The sequence below is a fragment of the Equus asinus genome, chromosome 23 (genome assembly GCF_041296235.1).
Source record: "Equus asinus isolate D_3611 breed Donkey chromosome 23, EquAss-T2T_v2, whole genome shotgun sequence".
In the NCBI taxonomy this organism is placed as follows: domain Eukaryota; kingdom Metazoa; phylum Chordata; class Mammalia; order Perissodactyla; family Equidae; genus Equus; species Equus asinus.
Window position 1 is genome coordinate 27,972,133 of NC_091812.1, and position 24,217 is coordinate 27,996,349.

General features: G+C 41.2%; 1 protein-coding gene and 1 long non-coding RNA gene across 7 annotated transcripts in view; both read right to left on the reverse strand.

Moving 5' to 3' along the window:
• PCSK5 (proprotein convertase subtilisin/kexin type 5) overlaps positions 1–24,217 on the reverse strand; it is a 444,775-nt gene that overhangs the window by 228,995 nt on the left and 191,563 nt on the right. The window lies entirely within an intron of this gene.
• On the reverse strand, positions 7,802–21,613 carry LOC139041659 (uncharacterized). The gene is made up of 3 exons (XR_011497226.1): positions 21,488–21,613; positions 10,446–10,541; positions 7,802–7,832 (listed from the first exon to the last, which is right to left on the reverse strand). It is a non-coding gene; the product is annotated as an uncharacterized lncRNA (long non-coding RNA).

Consider the following 24,217-nt stretch of genomic DNA (forward strand, 5'->3'; position numbering starts at 1 on the left):
GAACCAGAGCCCACTTCAGGATGCCAGCCCTGCCTTCCTCTGAGGACGAACATCTACTGGGTCTTCACCGTGTCCTCAGCAGCTGCCCTACTGCGCTTCACACACAGTACTGCACTTCGTGCCCACAGACCAACACCCCGGGGTGGACGGCATTATTACTCCCTTCACAGACGAGGACAGTGAAGTTGAGAAAGGTTAAGTATCTTTTCCAAGTCACAGAACAGTGAGAACCAGAACAGGGCCTTGAAGCCACACCTCTCAGACTCCAGGCCCCAGCTCGGAAGGCTCAGTGCAGATTTTGCCAGTAATCAAAATCACGTTTCATTACCAATGTCCAAGGTAGGCTGGAAGGACTCAACATGTTTCAGGAAATATAAGAATTGCATCCCCTACACTCACCCTTAAATATATATACTTCATTGCAAATACAAAGAAAACATCCTGAAAGGGGGGATTCAGGATTTAAAAATACAAGACAAAACAGGATTTCTGTCTTACAACTTTCTCTGCAAAGCTAATTTCAGCAGACAATGAAAAAAAATTAAAGCTATTGAAAGAAAACGAATCCAGGAATTTTATACTAGGCTCCTGGCCTTCATGAATAAATGCAGGAGACACACATTGGCAGGACTGAGAATGGGCACCAACCCACCTCTCCACAAACACTCTTTGAAACCGAATAAAACAAACAAATAATTTAAACATCTATTTCAGCGGATGAGTAAATAAGTCAAAATTAAAACCCCTCAAATGTGCAGTTCTTACAAAAGACCTACAGATGGCTCTAAAATAAACACAGAGTTAGGACTAAATAATTGTTTTAACACAATTCTTCTGAAAAGAAAAATAATGGTAAGAAACAAATTAACTAAAATAGTCTGTTGCATAAATCCTGGTTATGGTATTAAAGATGGAGAAATGAGTATAAATGAAAGCATGTAAAGTAAATGTAAGCCAAGTTTCTATAGCAAGGAGTCAGAGGGCATAACACCCCCATTATAAGATATATTTATTTTTATTTTATTATTTTTTTTAAAGATTTTATTTTTTTCCTTTTTCTCCCCAAAGGCCCCCAGTACATAGTTGTATATTCTTTGTTGTGGGTCCTTCTACTTGTGGCATGTGGGATGCTGCCTCAGCGTGGTTTGATGAGCAGTGCCATGTCCGAGCCCAGGACTTGAACCAACGAAACACTGGGCCGCCTGCAGCGGAGCGCGCGAACTTAACCACTCGGCCATGGGGCCAGCCCCAAGATATATTTATTTTTAAATATCAGCTTTGTTTACTTAGAAAAAAATGAACATTTTAAAATTATTAAAGTTATTTAAAAATTAACTTTTTACCTAAAAACATGAAATATAAAAATTAAAAAATGTGCAGAGATTTTTCTCTGGTAAAATTAGTTGCAAACAATGTAACATTTCAGACAAAAAATACTGAAAAGGAAAAAGATGTACAATTTAGGTGAAAGATAAGATGTCCATTACCAATATCTCACAGCATGAAATTTGTACATCAAAATGAATGGATTGAGGACTTTAAGAAAAAAGAAGTAACTGATGAAATCACACTAGTGTCCAGATATTTTTAATCCATTTATTTCAGGAGAAAGAATACAGAGGATTTGTTTATATAATAGACAATAATTTAATTAAATTAAAATATAGGCCCTACAAAGAGTAATTTTTTTCTTAAGAATTCATGGTTCAACTAAAGAGTTTTGAAAAAAAAGGTGAAGATATATTGGGCCAAAAGGAAATCTCAACAATTGCCCTAAGGAAAACCAATACCTCACAAACCACTAGTGTGGTTGATTATCTGACCACAAGGCAGTGGAAAAAAAAAGTCAATAATAAATCTCAATAGAGACAAAGTTTGTTAAACATTTAAAAGTACTATTCTCAATCGTCATTCTATCAAAGAAGAAGCCAAAACATCATTAGAAAATCATGACAGTCAGCCAAAAGTATGTTCAATGTGCATCTTCAAAAAATTGCATTAATGTAAAAGGAAAAATAAATGAATCATGCTTTAACCAATAAGATTCATAGAAAAACAAAGATTGATCATAAGGAAAGCAGGAAAGATATTAATGAAATAAAAAAGGACAAATGAAAAACAGCATTACTGCTCAACAAATCCAAGAACTGGCCTTTTGGAAAGAAAAAATAACAAAACATCAAATAAAGAAAATAAAAAGAAAACACGAACAAAATTAATTATAAATATTAAGGCAATACAAGGTATTTTTAGAGTATTAGGAAACCTATGTCTACTCTATATCTATATATTAGAGTTAAATATATAACTATATATAACAACTGGCCAATAAATTCGAAAATCTTATGAAATAGACATGGTTCTGGGGAATATAAATGAAAAAAATTAAAATAGAAAAACTTATCAAAGAACTACCTCTCAAAAAGGCTTTAAGAGTCAGATGGTTTCCCACAAACTTACAAGGAGAGCGATCCCAAGTGCCTCCAGAGAAAAGAAAAGTTGCAAATTTTTACAATTTATTTTGCGAATTTAACACCATTTGATACAAAAACTGGCAGAGATGGAGGCCAATTTCAAGGACAAATGAATCTGGGTTAGGAAGTCTGACTCTTCATTTACTCCCTCTTCTGTCTCATACATGAGGAATAAATGAAATAAACCATAAAGAAGAATTTAAAAGATTCTGTTTATCTGCTATAAGGACACAATTAATGCCAGCTAGCTGCTGCATCAATAACATAGAACAAACACACACACGTTCACATTCAGTGAAAGGAAGTATAAATCTCACTCAAGAAAATAAACACAAAGACATAAATAAAATATGCTAAAACTAAACCAATAGCATATTAAAGAAATAAATTTAATTCACGAATATAAGCAGAGAATACTATTGCGACCTATTACTCTAATAAATCATATCAACATAGTATGCGAAACTATATATTAATCTCAACACATACTGAGAAAATACCCAAATCCCATTCTCAACAAAACATTTATAAAACCAAACTCACTGCATATCCTCAATGAGGAAAAGCAAAATTAACAAAAAGTGAAACAAAAGGGGGGAAAAAAAAGAATCCAGAGAAAATCAGGACCTAGGCAGAAAGTTTAGTGTCATTCTTGATATTTAATAGTTTTGAATGGTTAGCTAATATAATAGAAATAATATTAGTTGTGATATCCGTTTCCATATTTTTAATACATTCCATATGTCTAAATTCACTTAATCCTAGCAACAAGCTGGTGATTCTGGGTTGTTACCCCTAAGTTCAGATGAGGAAACTGACCTCACCAAGATTAAGAAACATAATTTCACCTGCTCAAGGCCACCCAGGTAAAAATGGCGTAGAGGCAGGACTGGAACTGAAGCCAGCCTGACTCCAAAACCTGAACTTACAATGACCAGTTTGTACCAGCCTCCAATAAGAACAAACAAGAAAAATACTCAAATGAACACAGACGACTGTTACTACCGTCAGGCACCATGTATATATTCCAAAAACCAAACAAGGTAATGAGTTATAACATAATGTGAATTAAATACTCAAATGAACAGAGACAAGTATTACTACCGTCAGGCGCCATGTATACATTCCAAAAACCAAACAACGTAATGAGTTATAACATAATGTGAATTAAATACTCAAATGAACAGAGACGAGCATTACTACCATCAGGTGCCATGTACATATTCCAAAAACCAAACAACGTAATGAGTTATAAATAATGTGACTCGAAGAGGCTAGAGATAAAACATACAAAAGAAAAACATGCAACAACAATAGCTCTGTTATAAATACGCAACAGTCAGTTAAAGGTACAATGTTATTAGAAAAATAAACAAATATTTACTATTCCAAAAAATAAATTGAAACCAAAAAGTATAGAAATAAAGACATACCTAAAACTTTATTATGACTGTAAAAGGGAGATCTGAATAATTCAGAGACACATTTTCTTGAACGAGAAAAACCAACTGTTATATAAAGGAAGCCAAGATTCATACAAGTGTCCTAAGTTGTCAGTGGGATTGTTTTTGGAACATGGCAAAATGGTTCTAAATTTTATCTGGAAAAATGAATAGGTAAGAATGTTTAAGAAAATGCTTAAAAAGTAGAGTGATACTGTAATGTTAAAACAGAATAACAGTTGACAGAATAATAGAGTCTCTAAACTGAAAGTCTCTAAAAGAGACTTTCATAAATGCAACAACTTAAAGAATGCAAAACAAATTGTTTTTGCAGGAGATGGAATAATTAAATGAGACTGGGTAAGTGGGATCCCTATAAAAATTGAATTTAGATCCTTGCACTGAATGCCAAAATAAATACTAGTTGGTTAGACATTAACGCTAAAAAATGAAATGGGAAAATGCTGGATGAAAATGTAAGCTGGTAATTAATAGATTTTGAGAGACGAAAGGACTTTCTGACCTGGGGTCCATGGATGACCCCATGGTACAGCAAATCCCTGCCATGTGAGGATTCGGCTCGTTTTAGGGGGAAAGCGTACATAGTTTTCAACGGCATTCATTCATAAAATTCTCTGAGAGGTACCAAAACACGAGGTATGACTAATTGAAGAATTTATAAAGGACACATAAATTTGACAAATAATAATTTAAAGATAAAGAAAAAAATCTCTCTCTGTCAAAGCAGTGTGAAGAAAACTTGAAAGCAAATGACAAGTTGATAAAATATTTGTAGTAACTATGGCCAAGAAGTGATATATTGAGTATTCAATATAAAAGAAAATATCATATACATGAAAAATGTTACCAACATAAAAGATTAGTAGGTGATCTGCAGAGCATTCATAGCATTACTACCCTTTTGAGTAACTTGGCGACACATTTCTGAAACTCAATTTGAATATTACTTCTTGCAATTCAGGAATTTCTCAACACCCAATTTCCAACAAGTGAACAGAGACAGCAGACACAAAGACCTAAAACCTTCTTTAATCTAAACTTGCTTGGTCGCAGGTTGGATAAAGCATTATTTGGTTAAAAAGTATGATAAAAAGCTAATGGGAGGGGCTGGCCCCATGGCCTAGTGGTTAAGTTTGGTGCGCTCTGCTTTGACAGCCTGGGTTGAGCTCTCAGGCACAGACCTATTCCACTTGGCAGCAGCCATGCTGTGGTGGTGTCCCACACACAAAATAGAGGCAGACTGGTACAGATGTTAGCTCAGGGCGAATCTTCCTCAGCAAAAAAAAAAAAAAAAAAAATCTAATGGAAGAGGGATGACAAAATGAACAACAGGATCTGAAGGGAAAGCAACATGCAGACTGAAGATGATAAAACAGGAAATGTTCTCACAATAAATACATTGTGTACGCTAAGAATATTTGGAACCGCATCACAGCATGAGGAGTTATTGCACTGTTGAAGCAGAAAGTTGATAGTGTAGGGAGACTTTAGATTTTTGTTTATAGATTTCTGCAAGATTTATATATACTTTTTGCAAAGACTATGTATTATCCTAGTGATGATAATCTAACTTTAAAAACGCTTCTATTGCGGGGGCTGGCCCCGTGGCCGAGTGGTTAAGTTCGCGTGCTCCGCTGCAGGTGGCCCAGTGTTTCGTTGGTTCAAATCCTGGGCGCGGACATGGCACTGCTCGTCAAACCACGCTGAGGCGGCGTCCCACATACTACAACTAGAAGGACCCACAACGAAGAATATACAACTATGTACCAGAGGGGCTTTGGGGAGAAAAAGGAAAAAAATAAAATCTAAAAAAAAAAAAAAAAAAAAAACGCTTCTATTGCTAACAATATTGGTGGTTATGGGATTGCTCTTCCTAGGATCTTTCCGTGTTAAATATCTGTTCCCAAGAAGTTAGTGGCAAATGGAATCAGTGGGTTGTGTGCAAGGACCACTAGGACGAAAAGGCTCTTAAACTAGATTTCAAAGACCAGCACATTGTTTTTTAATTTGGAAATCAGTCGAAGATGGATAACTTTTAATTTTGCCAAATAAGAATATCATCATTTCATACAATGAAGAAAACTTTATACCAAAATAATATGTAATTTCCAAATAAGTTGCTTTAAAAAATTTTTTTAAACTACAAAATATATCTTTATTTTTAAAATACCCTACACCACATTACCATTATTATTTTTCTTTGCCTGGTGATCCTTGAACAGTCTCACTAAATAGCATCTCTATAGACCAGATGGTCTCTGGGCAACCTTCCAATGTTATGATTTCTCAGACAAATTGATAATTATTTTATATTCCAGGTAAGGTATCGCATGTAATTGAGAGTTTTAGCACACCGAAAATTATAAAATTGAATACATCTGCTATGGAAAACGAGACTATCAGATGTCAACTCCAATGGCACCTAAATTCAGAGCAACGAACCAGAAGTCAGCCTGACTAACTGGACCACTCCCACAGCACGCTCTCTCCGGGAAGCTCTCCACAACCGTCTCTCAGGTCAGCTGTGAAGGTTTCCGATGGTAAATAACAAGCAGACTCCTCTGAGAGCCTACCTTAAATTTCACTCCAATTCTTTCCTTCTCTCCCTGGTTGCTTACCGAGTTTTTCAGATAAACTAGCATATCCACTGAAGACAGAAAAATAAAGTTTTTATTGTATTCTTTCTGACTAGATGAACAATTTTCATCTTTCAAGTGATGCCCAACCAGATTTCAATCACATACGGACATGTTTCTAAATTTGTTGTAGGAATAAAAAAAATACTATGGATCATCCAGGCTTTTCCTCCTTCTCATTTGGCCTTCTATTGCCTAAGCCTAGGTCATCAATGCAGGCACTGATGCAAAAGGTGAAATTTGGTTAATGTAGTGATCAAACAATAACTCAGTAAAAACTCAAGAACCAAGTAGAAGTGGGACCACTTTTATGACTCCCGTCTCAGCAAAAAGGCTATCCTCTCACTGATAGGCTGGCCTTATCCTTAGATCTGCTGTTACTCAGCCTTTCCTATCTTTTCCTCACCATCCCTTTCTACCACAATATCGCCCTTTGTTTCCTCTTCTCTTTCAGAGCGCGTGGCATTGGGTGTAACGAGCTCTAGTCCATGTGCCCCCTCACTGGCATGTGTGCTCCGCTGGAGCCAGGTTCAGAGCATCACACACAGTTGTGCTCAACCTGCTCTACCAGGCCTGGCAGCTCTGGCACGGAACATGCATTCAGAATGTTTGGAAACAATTTGAATTACATCAAAACTATGATGAATTACATCAAAACTACGATGCTAAGGATTGCAACTGCGACTGTCAGATGCATTACAATTTCAGAGATGTGAAAAAAGTCTATTTAAAATAAAGAAATGATGGTAACAAGCATGACTCAATAATTATTTCTTCAATGAATCAATCAACATTTGGAGTTAAGACTGAACTTCTTGACACTACGCCCCACTAACCACAGATACCTGAACAGATGCCTCTCCATACTTTTGCATAACCAAAGGAAGCATTCATTCATTATACAAATATCTGATTGCCTACTATGTGCCAAACGCTGTTCCTGGTGCTGGTTCTACTAGAGCACAGCCACTTTCAAGACAGCTTAGAATCTACACGTTTTTTTAATTGAGATCTATGGGCCACTTGCAACTGAATCACCCAGATTCTTTTGAGGGCTTTGAAATCTGCATTTTTAATCAAGATCCTGTATGACTCCTATGTGCACTAAAGCTGAAAAAAAATCTTCAAAGGATAGCTAAACTCCTTCTTCTCTGTCAAGTCTTCCTGAGTCAGCCTGTTCAGTCTTCTCGCCTTCTTCATACTCATGGCCCTTACACTTCGTAGCAGCCATTTGTAGTTAACCACATCTTGTTGTAGCTCTGAAAACAGAAAGATGAGGCAGAGTGATGGTGGGCTCCCGCGTTACAGTGCCTTGAGATCAACTTCAGATCTGTCACTCACTCCCTGTGCACGTTTCTCAGCCTCACCTTCTGCACCTGAAACACGGTGATAGTGCCCGCCTCACAGTGCTGCTTTGAGGAGAAAATGAGATCACCGAGGAAAGCACTCACCTCGGTTCTGGCACAGAGCAAGCATTCAATGAACGCTGACTGCTGCTTCTACTTTTCATCATTTTGTTTTTTATTTTACCTTTTTGCCCTCTTATGCACTATGTCCGCCCTCAACTGGGGCCAATGGCAAGAAGACTCTTCTGTCTCATACACAGTATGTCGCGGTCAGATGTGCTATGATCCTTACTGGGGAGAATGATACTAGCAGGCCTTGCAGGCACATTGTTTTTCTGGATATGCAAAGAACATAAACCTTTACTCATCTGAGTTACACATACGGTTGCTCAATAAGACTCAGAATCATCACAAATAGAGAAATAAAAACTTAATCCAAGATGGTGAGACATAAGCCAATCTTCTAAACACAAAATATCTTTCCTTTTGGGCTGCATGTTCTCTTCCATGTGTCACAGTTTATTTCACTATGAATTTGTTGCTTTGAGTTTTTGACACATCAAATGCCATAATCGACTTGTTGATGTCAGGATGAAGAAATTTTACCTGCTAGTGAAAGGACATGCTTTTCAATCTGTCATTTTTATTTCTCTTATTTACTTTTCATGCAGACTGATGGCCAAATGTATTGCAATCAAAATTACTTAAAAAAGAGAGAGAGAAAGAATGCTGGAATCAACTAAGTACAAATACTAGATTCTAGTGTTACTAGGAACAATTATGCTCTTCTGAGCAAATGACACAAGAATGTCCTAGAAGTAAAAGATTATAGATCAAGACAATGTGGACACAGGCAGGACTGTTTCAAAACAGCCCCAGAGGCTGACCTGGCAGCATAGTGGTTAAGTTTGCACACTCAGCTTTGGTGGCTTGGGGTTCGTGGGTTTGGATCCCGGGCACAGACCTAGCACCGCTCATCAAGCCACATTGTGGAGGCATCCCATATAAAATAGAGGAGGAGTGGCACAGATTTTAGTTCAGTGACAATCATCCTCAAGCAAAAGGAGGAAGATTGGTACCAGATGTTAGCTCAGAGCCTATCTCCCACACAAAGAAAACAAAAACAACTCAGCCCAAGAACACTTGGTATAAAAATAGGTTTGAATTTTAACTGGGTTTCAACAGAGAGTTTAGGAATATATCTGAGAATCTTCCAATACAAAGATAGTGATATTGGATGAAGCCATATAATAAGTGATTTTGTATAACAGACTGAAGTATGTTTTGATTAAAGTCATTAAGTAGCAGACTATGATGTGAAACTATAAAGGACCCTGAAAAAAAAGTCAGCTTCTTTGATTCCCAGAAGGAAAATCAGATTTGACAGTATTTTGGGTGCTACCATAGATACCATCAAGAACAAAAATTTCCTGGCAGTGAATAAAATCCACAAACCCTCAAGAGATTAAATTTAAATACTAAATTTTACCTACTTCTTGTAACCCACTAATACATTAGTAGATTTTCTAAGCAATCTTATGGGGTAACTTCATAAAAGTTAATTTGTTATGAACACCCTATTTAAATTAAAGGACATGGCAGTAGATGAGCAATTTATAACGTAAATAATTCCATATTCTTTATTCTCTCTAAAAATGTAAATGTCTCAGTCATTTACAGCAGTCCTGATCTCGGTGGAAAGCATTTTCTAAGGATTGATTAATAAGCTGCTGGGGGAGCAGATACACTAAAGCACAGCCAGTCACTGCAGGAGAAATTCGCTATAGGTCTTATTGCAAGGCCTGCAGGCCCAGGAATCTTGCTCCACTGGGAATTTGTGCTCCTTCTAATTCTCAGGATCCCATGGGAAGAAGAGAGGGTGTCCATTTCAATAATGGTATGCAATCCACCTAAGAGCTCAGCCAAGAAACCAGAACTCAGCCTTGAGTTTCTCCTTTCTCCCAAAGCACATTCTCTAGTTCATTCCCTGTTTGCTGTACCTGCAAAAAGCACAGCAGAGCTAACCCCCTCTCTCTATCCCAAACACCATCACCTTGACCAGGCTCCCCTCATCTCTCCTGAACCACGGCAACAGTTTCCAAACGGTTCACCTGCCTGGCTCCCACACCACCCTTTCTCCAGGGAGATGCTGAAATGGTCTTTAAAAGATTAATCAAATCATGCCTCCTCCTTAAAAGACGCCACAGATCTCTATCATGCTTGCTTACTATGATGCCTTTTGTGATCTGGACTTTTCCAACTCCTCAACTCACATTAGCCACACATACCTTATTTCACAAACCCAGTAACCTGGTTCCAACTCCACGGTCTTCCCAATTTGCTCCTCCCTCTCCCTGGCACGCTCAGTCCAGCTCTCTACAAGGCAGGCTCCTTCTCATATTTCAGGCCTCAGCTAAAACGTCACCTCATCTAAGATGTATTTTCTTTACTGTTCTATATAAAATACTTCCTTCATGAAATTATTCTCCATTATTCTATTCTGTTTATATGGTTCTTAGTACTTACCATTTGTTTTTCTATAGCTTGCCTTGCCAAATAGGATGGAAGTTCCATGTCTGTCACAGCATAGGACCCCTCACCTCGTAGACCATTAATACATGTCTGTTGGATGAACAAATGATTCCATCTAAGGTCTATTTTAGCAACACCCATATTCTCTTTATATGCCTTTCAGAGGTGAGAAAAATGAGTTGAGATTCGAAGGTTCCTTTCAAAATCCCTTGAGAAGAACATCTATCTTTTTCTTTTTGCTGGGCTTAATCTAGGAGAAGCTTCCTACCTTGTATTTTCTGAGTGGTATCACTGTTTATAGAATTTTCAGGCAGTGTCCTTTGAGATGGGATTCTTGTCAAGGTGACAGAGGATGACATATCACAGATAATGATATAATTGCTATGAAATTAGTCAAATACCAGAGAACACTGTAAAGGGGTTCCCCACCCCCAATCTTTAAGAATTACTACTTAGGTTAGATCAGAAATTGGAGATTTATAACACGAGACATTTCTAACATATAACATATGACACTTGAAAATGATACTTGACCAGCTAAACAAGGAAAAACTCGGGATTGCAATAGGACTGAGAACTATTCTTCTTAAGAACCAATCTATTATTACAGTAATAAGAGCAAAATATGTTCAGTGAATAATCTATTTTTAAAAACACAGCTAAGCAAAAGAGGCGGGTTAACAATCACCTAATAACTTCTCTGTCCTCAGTTCAGTCTCTGGGCGACTCAACCATCTACCAAGCTTCTTAGTTTCCTCATCTCAGAAAAGGGATGGAAAACACTGGTGAAACCTCACGACAATCCAAGGTGAGTGAAGCTGTTGACAGGGGCTTTTCCAGGAAGAAAGGACACCTTTGGAAGCTGCATAGTTTTAAACCATTAACCATTAGTTAAGGCACAAAACTGAGTCCAGTGAAAATTGGCTTCTACATAATTTGAACTTGAAAAGTGCTAGAGGACACAGTGTATTGTCTGTGTGTATGCAGACATAACAAAGCTATTTCCACGCGCAGTCCTGGCAGAAGGCCCGTAGTAACTGCTCCGTGGGTCTGGTTACAATTATTTCACGATAGGGAATAATCCAGGACAGTACATCCCTTCTCGGTCCGCTCGGCCTCCAGTGGAAACGTGTGCTGTTTTACCCCACAAACCTCCTTTCGGCTCTCCTTCCTGCTCACATTTTCATTCTCCTCACCCTAAGCATTCCAACCATTCACCCCAGGAAGCTCAGCTACATTCTAAGCCCAAACTACACCACAATACATAAGAAACTCAATGAGTGTGTGGAGGGCAGGGTGTGTGATAGCTCCTTCTTTCCCTTGTAATTATACACAATCTGGGCAGATATGCCTGTATTCTCACTATTTGTTCACATGCTTTCCAGGTTCAAACCGAAATAAACAAAACTCTCCTAAAAGGAAAGAGCTGGGACGTCCTCTGCCATTTTACCTCCATAACCAGACACATTTGTGCTCCCCGCCCACTGCAACATTTCCTACAGCTGAACGTGGCCCTTGGGAGAAGTTATAATGGAACATTTTATACTGAAATGTGTTCTTAATTAAAACAAAGAAGATAAGAATAGTTTACAGGATATCAGGACTAAGATGCTAACCCCAATATTTAGAATTATTTATGTCTATCAAATCCTTCTTATGTGGCCCTCCCTTCAAGATGGTCAGTTCTAGAACTCTGAAGCCCCTCAGTTAGTTACTTTATCTCAGCTTGCAGAAAACTCAAGACTCCCCCTCAACTGTGCCTCTGCATGGTATTCACTTCCCACAATAATCGTATCCTAAATATTCTGGCTGTTTTCCCTGCATTGGAAATATAGAAAGGTAAAACAGAGATCATAACAAAAGGTGAAGCAAAGACATCAAGTGGTTGATCAATGAGAAATGCATAAAATTCCTATAGAAGGACTTTTTAGATTTATAAGAATTTCCTGAATAAAGAACTTTCAGGACGGTTTTTTGAAATCAACAGCACATGGTGTGAGTCATCCTGCGGCTCAACACGTCTTTAATTCTGCACACACTGAACTTCCCGGGTCTCACGTGATCCCTTCCACCAAAGACCAAAGGTAGAGGGACTTCTCTCGGAAGCTAAGGGAGGGAATAACACCATGTCCTTATTTTACCCAGGTTAGCCCAGTCCTGAGGAATGAGAAGGAAACTAGGTAAGAGATGAGTTGAGGCGGCGTGGGGAGAAGTCACTAATCAATATCAACTGGAGGAACTGAAAGATACAAATAATTAATATAGAAAATTGAGCAATTCTGTTAACCTCATTTCCCTTGTACAAAAAATAAGAAGGTGGGACTAGATGGATTGATTTAATGTTTGGGTAGAATTGACCTTGTTCAAAACATTGTGCTTAGGTGTCATGGAAGATATAAAAGCGCCATGGCAATACTTTCTTTGGAGGAGAGGAGCCAAGATGGCGCCGTGAGTAGTCCTCTTTGTCTCTCGCCCTTCGAGTCTACAATTATTTGGACACTTATCGCTTGACAAAGGATATCCAGACAGCATCTCAGGACGTCTGAGACACCCACGCGACTATACATCGGAAGGCGGATGCACTTTCCTCCGGGAGGATGTGGAAATAGGTGAGGGCTCTCCGACCCCGACGGGCAGCCTGGTACCCGCAAGCGGCTTTCTTCCAACGGACGCCCCCAGAGGATCCACGCACGTCTAGGGCAGGAGCGAGAACACAACAGAGGAGCGACGGTGGAAACAGGTGACCAGAACCCTACCTAAACCCCCTGCAATTACTCCTAAACGCAGAGGGAAACTTTGGAGTTGCACACCTGAGCCCGCGGGGAGAGTCTCTCCCCGCCATTGGCGGGGGGATCCAGCCTGGTGCTCGGGGCGCCCGGAGGGTCCCAGAGAGAGACACGGAGGGCACGGAGATCTCCCAGCTGCCGTTGCCCGCCCCGTGGGACTAGGGATTGCCGGAGATCTCGGAGAGGACCGGGGCGGGGGAATTTTCAAAGGCCGGTCCTGCGACCCGGAGGGGAAGCGCCGGAGCTCCGCCCGGGCAGCAGACAAAACTCTCTGTCTGCCATTAGCAGAGGGGCCACGCTGAGCATTCACGGCTCCGGGAGAGGCCCGGAGAGAATCCCTGAGGGCGGGGCGACCCCCAGCTGCCGTTGCCCGCCCCGTGGGGCTAGGGATTGCCGGAGATCTCGGAGAGGACCGGGGCGGGGGGAATTTTCAAAGGCCGGTCCTGCGACCCGGAGGGGAAGTACCGGAGCTCCGCCCGGTCAGCAGACAAAACTCTCTGTCTGCCATTAGCAGAGGGGCCACGCTGAGCATTCACGGCTCCGGGAGAGGCCCGGAGCGAAGCCCTGAGGGCGGGGCGACCCCCAGCTGCCGTTGCCCACCCCGTGAGGCTAGGGATTGCCAGAGATCTCGGAGAGGACCGGGGCCGGGGGAATTTTCAAAGGCCGGTCCTGCGACCCGGAGGGGAAGCGCTGGAACTCCGCCCAGGCAGCAGACAAAACCCTCTGCCTGCGGTTAGCAGAGGGGCCACGCCCAGCATTCACGCTCCGGCAGAGGCCCGGAGAGAAGCCCTGAGGGCGGGGCGACCCCCAGCTGCCGTTGCCCACCCCGTGAGGCTAGGGATTGCCGGAGATCTCGGAGAGGACCGGGGCCGGGGGAATTTTCAAAGGCCGGTTCTGCGACCCGGAGGGGAAGCGCTGGAGCTCCGCTGGGCAGCAGACAAAACTCCCTGTCTGTCATTGGCAGAGGGGCCACGCCCAGCATTCACGGCTCCGGGAGAGGCCAGGAGAGAAGCCCTGAGGGCGGGGCGACCCCCAGCTGCCATTGCCCGCCCCGTGGGTCTAGGGATTGCCGGAGATCTCGGAGAGGACTGGGGCTGGAGAGAGTTCCAGAGACCCAGCTTAGTAGCCTAGGGGGAAACCCTACAGGCTCACAGCAGCCTTAGGGAAAGCCTCTGCACAGCACCAGTAGAAGGCACCCAGCCGCCAGCCACAAGGCTGGAAGACCCCAGGGCAAAAGCAGCATAACTAGGTGTACTAACCACAGACTGTAGAAGATGCCAATAGCTCTCCTGCGACCTATAGAGGACAAGTGAGATTTGGTGGGTGCCGACAGCAACGGAGCGACAAATATAAGTGATCCCACCCCTGGCTGCTGGAAAAGCCCATAACACCGTTGCAGACCCCAAGGAGAGAGCACATCTAGGTGGGCTGCAACAGTAGGCACCTGCAGCCTGAAGCCCCCCTGTGACGGCCCCCACAGCAGAGGAGGGAATCCAAAGGGCCACTGTGGCTACGAAGAGGGGCCCAGGCCCAGTTAGCAACTACGGACAGGGTTCCTGGTTGGTGAAATATAAACAGCTGCTCCTCCCACCGCAGCAGCTGAAACAAGTGAAAGGAGCAACTAAACTCTATCTCCATGCGGAGGCACAAATCAACAACATCAAGCAATATGAAAAAATACATCAAATCTCCAGAACAGAAAGAAAGCAACAAATACACAGAAAACAATCCCAAAGAAAATGAGATGTATAACCTAAATGACGATGACTTCAAAACAGCCATCATTAAGATTCTCAATGAGTTAAGAGAGAATTCTGACCGACAACTCAACGAGTTCAGGAGCTATGTCACAAAAGAGTTTGATACGATAAAGAAGAACCAAACAGAAATATTGGAAATGAAGAACACAATAGAGGAGATTAAGAAAAATCTAGATGCTCTGAACAGTAGGGCCGATAATATGGAGGAAAGAATTAGCAATTTGGAAGATGGCAATATAGAATTGTTGCAGGCAGAGGAGGAGAGAGAAGCAAGACTTAAAAGAAATGAAGAAACTCTCCGAGAATTATCAGACACAATTAGGAGATGCAACGTAAGGATTATAGGTATACCAGAGGGAGAAGAGAAGGAGAAAGGGGCAGAAAACCTATTCAAAGAAATAATGGCTGAGAACTTCCCAAATCTGGTGAGGGAGATGGATCTTCAGGTGACAGAAGCCAATAGATCTCCAAACTTTATCAATGCAAGAAGACCAACTCCACGGCATATAGTAGTGAAGCTAGCAAGAGTCAACGACAAGGAGAAAATATTAAGGACAGCCAGGCAAAAGAAACTAACCTACAAAGGAACCCCCATCAGGCTATCAGCAGATTTCTCAGCAGAAACTTTACAGGCTAGAAGAGAGTGGAATGATATATTCAAAAATCTGAAGGACAAAAATCTACAGCCGAGAATTCTCTACCCAGCGAAAATATCCTTCAAATACGATGGAGAAATAAAAACTTTCCCAGACAAACAAAAATTAAGGGAGTTCATTGCCACAAAACCTCCTCTTCAGGAAATCCTCAGGAAAACCCTCTTTCCTGAAAAATCCAAAAAAGGAAAGGGGCTACAAAACCAAGAGCAGAGGAGATAAGTAGAAGGACAACAACAGAGAGTAGTAGCTCTACATCAGAACAGATTAAACCATGGGACGAGAAACAAAGGAAACTGAAGAAAACCGGAAAACAAGACACAAAATGGGAGTGGTAGGCCCCCACGTCTCAATAATCACTCTAAATGTAAATGGATTGAACTCCCCAATCAAAAGACACAGAGTGGCAGGATGGATCAAAGAACAAGATCCAACAATATGCTGCCTCCAGGAAACACACCTCAGCCCCAAAGACAAACACAGACTCAGAGTGAAGGGATGGAGAACAATACTCCAAGCTAATAATGAACAAAAGAAAGCAGGTGTCGCTATACTAATATCAGACAAGGTAGATTTCAAAGCAAAACAGATAAAGAAAGATAAAGAGGGACAGTATATAATGATAAAAGGGACTCTCCACCAAGAAGACATAACACTTATAAATATATATGCACCCAACACAGGAGCACCAAAATTTGTAAAGCAACTCTTAATAGAACTAAAAGAAGACATCAACAACAATACAATAATAGTAGGGGACCTCAACACACCATTAACACCAATGGACAGAACATCCAGACAGAAAATCAACAAGGAAATAATAGAATTAAATGAAAAATTAGACCAGATGGACTTAATAGATATATATAGAACACTTCATCCAAAAACAGCAGGTTACACATTCTTCTCAAGTGCACATGGAACATTCTCAAGGATTGACCATATTTTGGGAACCAAAGCAAACATCAATAAATACAAGAGAGTTGAAATAATATCAAGCATCTTTTCTGATCATAACGCTATTAAACTAGAAATCAACTACAAGAAAAAAGCAGAGAAAGGTGCAAAAATGTGGAGACTAAACAACACGCTTCTCAACAAACAATGGATCATTGAAGAAATTAAAGAAGAAATCAAATATTATCTGGAGACAAATGAAAATGAGAACACGACATACCAAATCATTTGGGATGCAGCAAAAGCAGTCCTAAGAGGGAAATTCATCGCAATACAGGCTCACCTCACTAAACAAGAAAAAGCTCACGTAAGCAACCTCAAACGACACCTAACAGAACTAGAAAAAGAAGAACAAACAAAGCCCAGAGTCAGTAGAAGGAGGGAAATAATAAAAATAAGAGCAGAAATAAACGATATTGAAACAAAAAAGACAATAGAAAGGATCAATGAAACAAAGAGTTGGTTCTTCGAAAGAATTAACAAAATTGACAAACCCCTAGCCAGACTCACCAAGAAAAGAAGAGAGAAAGCGCAAATTAATAAAATCAGGAATGAGAGAGGAGAAATCACAACAGATACCAATGAAATACAAGAGATCATAAGAGAATACTATGAAAAACTATATGCCAACAAATTGAACAACCTGGAAGAAATGGACAAATTCCTAGACTCCTACAATCTCCCCAAACTGAATCAGGAAGAAATGGAGAATCTGAATAGACCAATCACAAGAAAGGAAATAGAAACGGTAATCAAAAACCTTCCCAAAAACAAGAGTCCAGGACCAGACGGCTTCTCTGGAGAATTCTACCAAACATTCAAAGAAGACTTAATACCTATTCTCCTCAAACTGTTCCAGAAAATTGAGAAAGATGGAGAACTCCCTAACACATTCTATGAAGCCAACATCACTCTGATCCCCAAACCTGACAAGGACAACACAAAGAAGGAGAACTACAGGCCGATATCACTGATGAACATAGATGCAAAAATCCTCAACAAAATTTTGGCAAACCGATTACAGCAATACATCAAAAAGATTATACACCATGATCAAGTGGGATTTATACCAGGGACACAGGGATGGTTCAACATCCGCAAGTCAATCAACGTGATACACTACATCAACAAAATGAAAAACAAAAACCACATGATCATCTCAATAGACGCAGAGAAAGCATTCGACAAGATCCAACACCCATTTATGATAAAAACCCTCAGTAAAATGGGTATAGAAGGAAAGTACCTCAACATAATAAAGGCCATATATGATAGACCCACAGCCAACATCATACTCAATGGACAAAAGCTGAAAGCCATCCCTCTGAGGACAGGAACAAGACAAGGGTGCCCACTTTCACCACTCCTATTCAACATAGTACTGGAGGTGCTGGCCAGAGCAATTCGGCAGGAAAAAAAAATAAAAGGAATCCAAATAGGTAACGAAGAAGTAAAACTCGCGTTGTTTGCAGACGACATGATCTTATACATAGAAAACCCCAAAGAATCCACAGAAAAACTATTAGAAATAATCAACAACTACAGCAAAGTAGCAGGGTATAAAATTAACGTGCATAAATCAGTAGCATTTCTATACACTAACAATAAACTAACAGAAAAAGAACTCAAGAACTCTATCCCATTCACAATCGCAACGAAAAGAATAAAATACCTTGGGATAAACTTAACCAAGGAAGTGAAGGATCTATACAATGAAAACTACAAGACTTTCTTGAAAGAAATAGGCGATGACATAAAGAGATGGAAAAACATTCCTTGCACATGGATTGGAAGAATAAACATAGTTAAAATGTCCATACTACCTAAAGCAATATACAGATTCAATGCTATCCCAATCAGAATCCCAAGAACATTCTTCACAGAAATTGAACAAACAATCCTAAAATTCATATGGGGGAACAAAAGACCACGAATTGCTAAAGCAATCCTGAGCAAGAAAAACAAAGCCGGCGGAATCACAATCCCCGATTTCAAAACATACTACAAAGCTACAGTGATCAAAACAGCATGGTACTGGTACAAAAACAGGTCCACAGATCAATGGAACAGAATTGAAAGCCCAGAGATAAAACCACACATCTATGGACAGCTAATCTTCGACAAAGGAGCAGAGGGCCTACAATGGAGAAAAGAAAGTCTCTTCAACAAATGGTGCTGGGAAAACTGGACAGCCACATGCAAAAGATTGAAAATTGACCATTCTTTTTCACCACACACCAAAATAAACTCAAAATGGATCAAAGACCTAAAGATTAGGCCTGAGACAATAAGTCTTTTGGAAGAGAATATAGGCAGTACACTCTTTGACATCAGTTTCAAAAGAATCTTTTCGGACACTGTAACTCCTCAGTTGAGGGAAACAATAGAAAGAATAAACAAATGGGACTTCATCAGACTAAAGAGCTTCTTCAAGGCAAGGGAAAACAGAATTGAAACAAAAAAACAGCTCACTAATTGGGAAAAAATATTTACAAGCCACTTATCCGACAAAGGGTTAATCTCCATAATATACAAAGAACTCACACTGCTTAACAACAAAAAAACAAACAACCCGATCAAAAAATGGGCAGAGGACATGAACAGACATTTCTCAAAAGAAGATATGAATATGGCCAATAGACACATGAAAAGATGTTCATCATCGCTAATCATCAGGGAAATGCAAATCAAAACTACACTAAGATATCACCTTACCCCCGTTAGATTGGCAAAAACATCCAAAACCAAGAACGACAAATGTTGGAGAGGTTGTGGAGAAAGAGGAACCCTCATACACTGTTGGTGGGAATGCAAACTGGTACAGCCACTATGGAAAACAGTATGGAGATTTCTCAAAAAGTTAAAAATAGAAATACCCTATGACCCAGCCATCCCATTACTGGGTATCTATCCTAAGAACCTGATATCAGATATCTCAAGAGTCCGTTGCACCCCTATGTTCATCGCAGCATTATTTACAATAGCCAAGACGTGGAACCAGCCTACATGCCCAGAAACTGATGATTGGATAAAGAAGATGTGGTATATATACACAATGGAATACTACTCAGCCATAAAAAAAGACGAAATTGGCCCATTCACAACAATGTGGATGGACCTCGAGGGCATTATGTTAAGCGAAATAAGTCAGTCAGAGAAAGACGAACTCTATATGACTCCACTCATAGGTGGAAATTAGTATATTGAGAAGGAGATCTGATCGGTGGTTACCAGGGAAAAGGGGGGGTGGGGGGAGGGCACGGAGGGGGTAGTGGTGTACCCACAACATGACTAACAAAAATGTACAACTGAAATTTCACAAGCCTGTAATCCATCATAACATTAATAAAAAAAAAAAAAAAAAAAAAAAAGCGCCATGGCACCAACGTTCCAATTTGGATTATCGAGGCTGAGCATTTCTATTGTCACCCAAGTCCTGCACCCAACACAACATTTCCCCCAAAACTATTTCACTGACTTTCTTAAATAATCTGTGTGGATAGTTAGTGCACATCTGGCTCCTTAAGGAGAGCATAAGATCCTTTGAAGACAAGTGACATCATTTACAAATACTTGAATTATGCCCTGCCTTATTCACCGAGCTCCTAGCATAATGTGTTAGAAACTTTTTTTTAGTGTGTAATAGATATTTGTTATATCCACATAAACAAAGACTGCAAGGTATAGTCCTTAGTCTCAAGAAGTTTAAGACTTGTTTGGAAGATAATACATACAAAAACAGCCGTAATGTAATAATAAATTGTCTAAGAAATCTAGAACTATATTTTCTCATATATATTCCATAATCTATGTTCTACACATGCCTGTACGGTATATTCTAGAAACCAGTGGTAACAGGACAACTGGAACAGGAGAGAACAGAGAGGTTATAGGAAGAAAGCGGAGGGTCCCACCTAGAAGCGCGTGTGCACGTCTGCATATACACAGCACAGCAGAGGCGGCCAGGGGTCCCGTGCACCGGGTGCACTCCCAGTACAGAGGGACAGCTGCCACCCCACTTGGCTTATTTCCTAAACTCAGATCTAGATGTATTAGGTGTTCTCAAAGGAAGGCGTCCTTGTGGCCCCTGAGATACGAAATTTAGGGCAAAGGGCTCCAGGCCACTTAAAACAGGACTTGTGGAAGATTCTTCATGTCAATACCCTCCTTCTAACTCCTAAATAATTCCAGAGTTTCGACCCAACTCCGTCCCTTTTATTTACCATTCACTGTGCAACATTTCTTGATTGTTGAACGTAGATTGTTCAATTTTCCAATGAGAGACCATTTGAAATTCAAGGCAAAAAGGTTTCTTTGATGAACTTAAGTTTTGAATTCCCTGAGCTAATGGTGATAATTTAACATATAAAATACTCTACTAAAATAGCTTCTCTTGGCTGATAGTGACAAACTCAGCTCAGGAAAACTTTCAGTACCACAGTTTATGATTCTGAACACTGTATTTTTATGAATGTCAGTCATTTCAATTTTATCTTATAAACCATTCTATATGAAACATTTTTTTCTGTCCACAGGTCTAGATTGCTGGTAACACACACGAGCATGAGACGCAAAGCTCCTCACGAACGTGCCCTGGCGTCTCCTGGGCTCCCCTCAGACAGTTAGTGGTCACATTTCACTGCTCTCTTCATCTAAGAAACCTGCCCCCACTCATTTTATTTGAACTTTTTGAGTTATCTAGATATCTAACAATATAAAAGGACATCATTTTAAGTAGCAATGGCCCAAACGGTAGTTAGTCCACTTGTAATCACTGATTACATATTCCCTATTCACTCAGCTGGAAAACCAGAAAATTACCCACAAATCCACAAAATCCAAACAAGTGAAACATTATAAACCTCTGAACCAATACGTACGTGATAAGGTCACCCCAACACAGAACAGTTTTCTCCCCTCTTTGAAGATGACAGCATTTTCTCCTATTCTGAACCTGCTCCTGATGTCAAGAAGGTCAAGGACCGAGAGCTTTCTGCACCCAGAACGACTGTAGGAGCAGGAGGAACTCGCCTCCTTGACTAGAGGCAAAGTTCACGACTAGACTGTCAGAGGCGGCCACAGAGATTCGAGAGGCTCAGCCCCAGGAGAAAAAGGAGAGGTGGCAGGTTCCTAGAGCAGCGAAGACTCCTTCTGGTCTTGAAAGCGGACACCTTCCCCCAGGATGTGGGGTTAGTGGGGAATCAGCGGCAACACGTGTTCCCACGCGCCTGGCAGGCAAAGGACACCCGGGAGTCCTCTGGCTGTCACAGCAGAGCTCACTCACGCCCGGACTTGTTGAGCTCGGATGAGAGATCTGGACACTTTAAGCTTATCTGTTTCCATGTTTTGTATTTGTCTTCTTGTCTCTTAGTTTCCTAAGAAGGGTGTTTGGAAAAGCTCTGACCTTAGGGGAGCAACCAGAATCAGAACGGCAGAGGCCCAGGCCTGAAGTAGCTCCAGAGTAGGACCCGCAGGCCCACTGATCCAGAAAATCTGTGGATGCGGGCGAGCCCCTGGGGATGTAGGGACGGCAGCAGGCTGCGGGAAGCCTGGCCTGGGGGGTTTCCCTGAGTAAATACCGTAATCCAGTGACATCAGGAGGAATGCTGCATTTCCTCCTAAGGACAGGGATAGCCGGGACATGCAGTTAAACAGGGACACGCAGCCCCTGCTTGCAGCCTCAATCAGCTCCTCGTCTGACTGAGCAGGGGGTGCACATCAGAAGTGCCCGCAGTGTCCTGGGCCATAATTCTCCCGAGCTGTGGCTTCCTGTCCTCTCCTTACAAGGGAGCACCTTGTAGATCAGGCTCTTAGCTTTGTGAGAGCAAAGGCTGAATCTCGCAGTACCAGGGTTCAAGTGCTGCTGAGAAGTTGTGTGTGAGAGGAGATGCCCGGGGCTGGGGGCACAGGTGAGGAACGTGTGCAAGGGTCAGGCTTAGCTTGTCAACAACTGCATCCTTGGGGCACTGTTATCTGAGCTCCTTGCCACAATTTCTTAGTTCTAGATAGCTTTTACTCATGCGGGAGGCCCACTGCTTATGGATCCTACTCTGACCCACTCTTTTAACACTCAGACCTCTTTCCCCTAACTTCCAGCTTCACCTCCAGGCAAAGAGTGGCCTGTGGGACAAACCAATGGAGTTATGAGGAAAGGTTTCCTCTTTCTCATTTTATCACGTTGTTCACCATCCACTTTGGCCTCATGATCAAACTCTACCACTTAACATCTTAACATACAGTGGATTTTCCAAGTAAGGTGTTTCTTGTGACCTTCCTTCCACCCATCACAGTTTTGGCAAAAATTAATCTTAAAAAATGCTCAAAATGAAAAGAAAACAGAAGCAGCCTTTCAATGTGTTCCCCAGCCCCAAAGCAACCTCATCCAACTGAGTGGGTTGTTTGAGGCATGAAGGTAAGGATTTTTCACTTGAGCTTAAATAGTGGTTAAAAGAATTGTTGAAAATATTAGTATTCTAGTAATACCTCAAGGACCCGAGCATCACGTGGGTCTATAGCCCCAGCTGTGGTACTCTGTTGCCAGGTTTGAGACTCCATCATTTTTGGGGGGAATGTGGAGGTGCAGGAAGAATTCCTGGGTTTTTTTTTCCTTCAGTATTTTGTGGACGAGAAAATATTCCAGAGAAACAACCCAGAGTCTCAGAATGAAGACAACATATTTTTCAAACAACCAATTTATAGTCACCAAATTAAAAACACAGACACTTAAGATTTCTGCTGTCAGAACTGTCCAGTAAAGTGAGAATTTAACAGGATAAGTGCCAGTTCCTTGCTAAAGCCAAACTTTTAACACCTTAAAAGACAGAATATTTTGACATGATTTAATAGTTAACCTCGTCAAAAAGAAAGAAACACAAACATTCATGGGAACTTGGATATCGCTCAACGTCAATGCTTAGGCAGGAGGCCACAAAAGATATGGCACCTGCTACGGTCTGATCGTTTCCTTCCCCACAAAACTCCTACGTTGAAACCAAATGCCCGATGTGATGGTATTAGGAGGTGGGGCCTGTGGGAGGTGCTTAGGTCACGAGGGTGGAGCCCCATCAATGGGATCAGTGTCCTTATAAGAGACCCCAGAGAGCTGCCTTGCTTTGTCTACTGCGTGCGCTCTCTAGGAAATGGGCCTTCACCAGACCCCAAATCTGCCAGCACCTTGACCTTGGACTTCCCATTCTCCAGAACAGTGAGAAATAGACGTTTGTTGTTTATCAGCTACTCAGTTTATGGTATTTTGTTATAGTGGCCCGAACACACAGAGAGAGCCCATATCCAGAGCCTGTGTCCTGCCTGCCTCAGTCCAGGGCTTTACCTGGCTGACCAGTTGACTGGATCCACGTTACATTAAGGCCCACCTGACTTATCGCAGGCTCTCTGCCTTAAAGAGGGGCAGCTGTAGACGGTGGGACACACTTGTGTCCTGAGGATGAGGCGCTATCGTCCTACAGAGATACCTGGGTCTCAATATGATGCTTGCATTCTTCTCCTGTCACCTGCTATCGCTCTACATCAGGGCACAACTAGATGAAAGACTCCTTCCACTCCTCCCCAGGGCAGGGCTGCAAGGCTATTTTTGGAAAGACACTTACATC